We start from the raw sequence: 6,600 nt of genomic DNA, 5'->3' as shown, positions 1-6,600 counted from the left end.
TAAGGACCACAATGGTAGGTCGCGTCGAAACAAAAACAAACGCCGCGTTAACAGCGATAACAATGAGGATACGGCAGTCAACGCCGGATTCAGAGGCTCTAAACCCGGTCAGCGGAAGAAGCCATTCAAAAGAACTACTCCGGGTCCGTCCAATTTGGACCGAATACTCGACCGCTCTTGCCAGATACATGGCACCCCCCAAAAGCCAGCTAATCACACCAACAGAGATTCTTGGGTATTCAAGCAGGCAGGCAAGTTAATTGCCGAAAACAATGACAAGGGGCTGCACAGCGACGACGAGGAGGAGACTCGGCCGCCGAACAGTAGAGGACAGAAGGGTTTCCCCCCAAAAGTGCGGACAGTAAATATGATATACGCAACCCATATACCCAAGAGGGAGCGGAAGTGTGCACTTAGGGACGTATATGCGATGGAGCCAGTCGCCCCGAAGTTCAATCCATGGTCCTCTTGCCCGATCACTTTCGATCGAAGAGACCACCCGACCAGTATCCGCCATGGCGGATTCGCCGCATTGGTTTTAGAACCAATCATCGATGGATTTCACCTCACTAGAGTCCTGATGGACGGCGGTAGCAGCCTGAACCTGCTTTATCAGGATACAGTGCGCAAGATGGGCATAGACCCCTCAAGGATTAAACCTACAAAGACGACCTTCAAAGGCGTCATACCAGGTGTGGAGGCCAATTGTACAGGCTCAGTCACACTGGAAGTGGTCTTCGGATCCCCGGATAATTTCCGAAGCGAGGAGTTAATATTCGACATAGTCCCGTTCGCAGCGGCTATCACGCTCTGCTCGGATGAACCGCGTTCGCAAAATTCAACGCGGTACCGCATTATGCATACCTTAAGCTCAAGATGCCAGGCCCTCGTGGAGTCATCACGGTCAACGGAAATACTGAACGCTCCCTCCGAACGGAGGAACACACAGCGGCTCTCGCGGCAGAAGTACAGAGAAGCCTTTTAAGGCAATTTTCGAGTCCGGCAGATAAACGATCGGACATAGCCAAACGCGCCCGGAGTAATATCAATCAAGACCACCTGGCACGTTCCGAGCACGCGTAGCAATGCGGCCCCAACCCCAGCCCTTGCATGATTGCAAGACCATCTCTTCGCGTACATCATTATGCTCTGGAGATACCATGGGCATAGGGGGAGGGGCACGACCACGACAGGCCCAGAGTGCGGCTTAACCACACCAGGGGCTCCAAAGTGTGTCACTCTTTTTTTCCTTTTTTTTCACAGGACTCCGTTCACCAGAGGCCCTGTCCGGCAGTAGATCTGCCGAACTCACGATGCAACAGCCAGGGAGGGACAAAGGCTACGACGAACACTCAGGTGGTCTCCATTATGAGCATTAAATTTGTTAAATACACCAGTCCACAGCCCCACCCCTGGAGGGGGGCATGTTTAATTAGGCCAATCCCTTGCTTATCACAATATTTGTATCGTTCTGCACTCATAGCAGAATTCCCTGAATAAACAATGCATCACTTTTTGTTTATAATTGCATTTCCTTTTTACATATATGTTTATTCTTGACATCTTGCACTCGTACATTTTGGTACGGCCGAATACACCAGGGGCTTATGTTTCCCGCATTATGGTGTGATAAGTCCGAACACTTTCACAAGTGCGGCACCCCGAACTTATAGCATTATATGCATCGGCTCCGAATGATGTCTTGGGTCAATAGTTGGGTTTGCCTGGCTCCCATGTTTTGGTACCTTACGTTCCGTTCTGTCGGCTAAGGTAGCACTGGGAGAACCACTGCGATTGCGCCCTGGTTGAGCTGGGCGAGCGCCTCAGTGGAGAAAGCTAAAACTGACTGTCATGATAAGGCGAGAGACTGGTCGCTGTTCGAGAGGTCTTTTCGAGTCCCTAAAGCTTATGCCGCTTCGAGCGAGGAACCGGCTATGTCCGGCCCAGGCGTGGATAGCTCCCCGAACTCGGTCTTCCGAATACTAGGGGCTTCGCCGAAATTTAAAATTATAGAATTCTATGGCTAAGTGAGAGTGTTCAAGCATTATAAGTCCGGTTGCCTTGTTCGTTGTGTTGAGCGCCTCCCTAGATGGACCCAAAAATGGGAACAAGAGTGCTCAGGTTTATCCCGAACACCCCAGCACTCGTGGCATGGGGGCTGAAGCCGACGACTTGCCATCTCTCAGATTTTATAAATGGCCGCACAAAAGGTAATATTTTAAATCAATAAGCGTTGCTTAGCGCATATGAACAAAGTTTTCAGCGCACAGGATAACACATTGCGAGTTTACTCAATAATTACATCTCTGGGGCATTCATCCGCAATATTGCGGGCACCCTTCAGGATAGTCTTATAGTACATTTCGGGCGTACGATACTCCTTGCCCGCCGGCGGCGCGTCCGTCAGAAGCCTCTCAGCATCTAGCCTGCCCCAGTGCACCTTTGCGCGGGCAAGGGCCTGACGGGCACCTTCAATGCAGGCGGAGCGCCTGATGACCTCCACCCAAGGGCACGCATCCACCAGCCGCCGCACAAGGCCGAAGTAGCTCCCAGGCATGGCCTCTCCAGGCCACAGCCGGACTATGAGGCCCTTCATGGCCTGCTCGGCTACCTTGTGGAGCTCGACCAGCTGCTTCAGCAGGTCGCTAGGGGGCACCGGATGTCCTGCCTCAGCATACTGAGACCAGAAGACCTTCTCCGTTGAGCTCCCCTCCTCGGCCTGGTAGAATGCGGCGGCATCAGACACGCTGCGAGGCAGATCTGCAAACGCCCCTGGAGAGCTCCGAATTCGGGTAAGTAACAGGTAATTTACATTCACATGCTTGCTTTGCATGAAAAATGCCTTACCCACCACTATTTTCTTCACCTCCTCAATCTCCTAGAGGGCCTTATGGGCCTCGGCCTTAGCGGCTTTGGCACTTTCAAGAGCCGAGGCAAGCTCGGACTCTTGAGTCTTCGAGTCGCGCTCCAAACTCTCATGCTTTTCCATGAGAGCCTGGAGCTCTTGCCGCACCTCCGCCACCCGCGCCTCCTGCTTCTCTCGCTCCGTCCGTTCCGCGGCCGCATTGTGTTCGGCCGCGGACACGGCCTCCTTTAGGGTTGCCACCCCATTCATGGCCCCTGCAGTACCCACGTTATCCTTGTTATTTCTATTTGCAACCAAAATCCTTTTCTGTAAGGTACAAATTTAAAAGTGGTATTACTCACCTTCTTTATCCTTGAGCTGCTTCTTGGCAAGGTCGAGCTCTTTCTCGGACCTCTCGAGGTCTTGCTTCAAAGCACCGACCTCCGCAGTCAGTGCGGCAGAGGTCACCAGCGCAGCCTGCAAACCCATATTGACATAATTTTTAGCACTCCTGCGTATATCTTTTTTAGATCCTCAGTCCGGTTTTTCTTTCCGAACACCGAACCGAGCATTAGGGGCTACTGTCTATGCGGTATTACATTACATATTTTAAACTTCTTACCTCAAAGCCTCTTAGGAGGCTACTCCAGGCTTCGGTCAGCCCGCTCTTGGCGAGCTGAACCTTCTGAATCACCGCACTCATGATAGTGCGGTGTTCTTCCTCGATGGAAGCGCCGTTGAGCGCCTCCAGCAAGTTGTCCGGTGCCTCCGGTTGGACGGAGGCTGCCGGTGTCACGGTCTTGCCCTTCTTACGAAGGGGCCGCCTGCCGGACTCCGGAACCACTGCGGGTTCCGGCATGGAGTCCGACGCAAAGTCCGGGAGGCTGCCTTGCGGCACCTCTGGAGCCTCCTCCTGATGGGTCCCTTCCTGGGATCCCGCCTCGGCGTCCTCGGCGTCGCGAGGGGTGGAGGCAGTCGGAATGGAATCTACATCCGACAGAGCCAAGGACCCACTCGATGAAGCGGGAAGATCATCATCGGCCGGACTACAGGCAGTGTGCGGCATTAGAAGGACACTATGTGACACAAAAGATAAATTATAAATCATTCAGGAATATGCATACTTACGATCTTGCTGGAGGCCTGGCCCTTGAGGGCCACTCTTCGTCACCAACGTTGGCGTTCGCGGAGCTGTCCGGGGGAAGGGTCCTTCCCCTCTTGGACCCTTCGGCCTCCCCCGTTGGGGAAGCCTTCCTCTTCCTCTCTCCCTCCTCAGGGAGAGAGTCTTCTTTCTCCTCCTCGCCTTCGGGGGAGGAGTCCACCTCGGAGTCATCGGACGATGAGTCCGATACCACCTGGCACCGGGAAATCCTTCGGGTTCCCGTGGCCTTCTTCTTGGCCTTCTTCTCCGGCACCACATAAAGTGCCGGGACTAGCAGTCCCGTTAAACGGGCATCCGCTGGTTCTTCAGGGAGGGGAGCCGGACAGTTAACCTGTCCGGACGTCCTCTGCCAGTCCTGTCAAAGGCATTGGGAATTTTAGAGCCCACATAGAGTCAAACTATGAAAGAAATACGTGTCCCATAAAGGATAACTTACCGCGCCGGTCGGGCGTTTCGTGCTGAATCCACGATCTTCAGTCGCGGATGCGGGGGCTTCTCCCCCCTTGAACAGCACCCTCTAGGCAGCTTCGTACGTTGTGTCGAAGAGCCCACTAAGGGTCCGGTGTTGTGCCGGATCGAACTCCCACAAATTGAAGGCCCGTTGTTGGCAGGGGAGAATCCGGCGGACGAGCATGACCTGGATCACGTTGACAAGCTTGAGCTTCTTGTTCCCCAAGGTCTGGAGACAGGATTGGAGTCCGGTCAGCTGCTCCGAACTACCCCATAGCAAGCCCTTCTCTTTCCAGGAGGTGAGCTGCATAGGGGCACCAGATCTGAACTCGGGGGCAGCTGCCCATTTAGGGTCCCGCGGCTCGGTGATATAGAACCACCCCGATTGCAACCCTTTGATGGTTTCCATAAAGGCGCCCTCGAGCCAGAGGACGTTGGGAATCTTGCCCACCATGGAGCCTCCGCACTCCGCTTGGACGCCCTTCACAACCTTCGGCTTGACATTGAAGGTCTTGATCCATAAGCCAAAGTGGGGCTGGATGGAGAGGAAGGCCTCGCACACGACGATAAACACCGAGATGTCGTGGAAATCTAGGCCGTAGTAGTACATGAGCCCCCGGAAGAAGGGATAAAGTGGGAAGCCCAGTCCGCGGAGGAAGTGGGGAAGGAATACGACCCTCTCATGGGGCCTGGGGGTGGAGATGAGCTGCCCCTTGTCAGGCAGCCGGTGCGCGATGTCGCTGGACAGGTATCCGGCGCCGCGCAACTTCTCGACGTGCTCCTCCGTAACAGAGAACACCATCCACTTGCCTCCCGCTCCGGACATGGCTGGAGAAGGTTGAGGTGAGATGTGCGGACTTGGGCGCTGGAGCTCGAGTGCGCGGAGATGGATAAGCAAAGGAGGAAGAAGGCGTAGATAAAAAGGTGGATCCTTATCCCCTTATATATGGGTGGACGAAGACTATGCGTCCCCACCGGCCTGGTAAAACTCGCTTATCTCCCAAGCGCCACCATCAATGGCGCGGTTGGGTTACCCACGTCCGTATTGATGGGAGTCCTAGAATAAGGGGAACACGATCTCTGCTTCGACAAGACGTGCCAAGGAAACCGCTTCGCTAAACGCGCTGAGGTGGTATAATAAAAAACGTAAAGGCTTGGTAGTGGGATGACGTCATGCCACGAAATACGTCAGCAGATTGAACTTGTGACATATTATTCTCTCTACGGTGGAATGTGGAATTTATTTTGCAGAGCCGGACACTATCTTGGTGTTCACAATCTTCTATGAATTATTCGGAGGAGGAACCCGCCTTGCAATGCCGAACAATATGCGCACCGGACTTATCGCCATTGAAGCCTGGTTCAGGGGCTACTGAGCGAGTCCTGGACTAGGGGGTGTCCGAACAGCCGGACTATCATCGTCAGCCGGACTCCAAGACTATGAAGATACAAGATTGAAGACTTCGTCCCGTGTCCGGATGGGACTTTCCTTGGCGTGGAAGGCAAGCTTGGCAATACGGATATGTAGATCTCCTACCATTGTAACCGACTCTGTGTAACCCTAGCCCTCCCCGGTGTCTATATAAACCGGAGGGTTTTATTCTGTAGGACAACAACCATTACAACAATCATACCATAGGCTAGCTTCTAGGGTTAGGCCTCCTTGATCTCGTGGTAGATCCACTCTTGTACTACCCATAACATCAATATCAATCAAGCAGGAGTAGGGTTTTACCTCCATCGAGAGGGCCCGAACCTGGGTAAAAACATCGTGTCCCTTGTCTCCTGTTACCATCCGCCTAGACGCACAGTTCGGGACCCCCTACCCGAGATCCGCCGGTTTTGACACCGACAGGGACCACCTGCATGGGGTGACCCACATGAACGTGGGTAGTGGGGGCAAGGCCCCACACCCCTGGTCAAGGCGCACCAAGATCCCCCCTTAGAAGGAATAAGATCATATCCCGAAGGGATAAGATCAAGATCCTTAAAAAGGGGGGATAACAATCGGTGGGGAAGGAAATGATGGCATTTCTTTCCTCCCACCTTTGACAACGCCCCAATCGACTTGGAGGGCAAGAAACCAGCCCCTCCACCCTTATATATAGTGGGGAGGCACATGGGAGCGTCACACGAAGTTCTG

The sequence above is a fragment of the Triticum dicoccoides genome, chromosome 7B (genome assembly GCF_002162155.2).
Source record: "Triticum dicoccoides isolate Atlit2015 ecotype Zavitan chromosome 7B, WEW_v2.0, whole genome shotgun sequence".
Lineage (NCBI taxonomy): Eukaryota > Viridiplantae > Streptophyta > Magnoliopsida > Poales > Poaceae > Triticum > Triticum dicoccoides.
The sequence above is the reverse complement of the archived record's forward strand: the minus strand, read 5'-3'. Positions refer to the sequence as shown.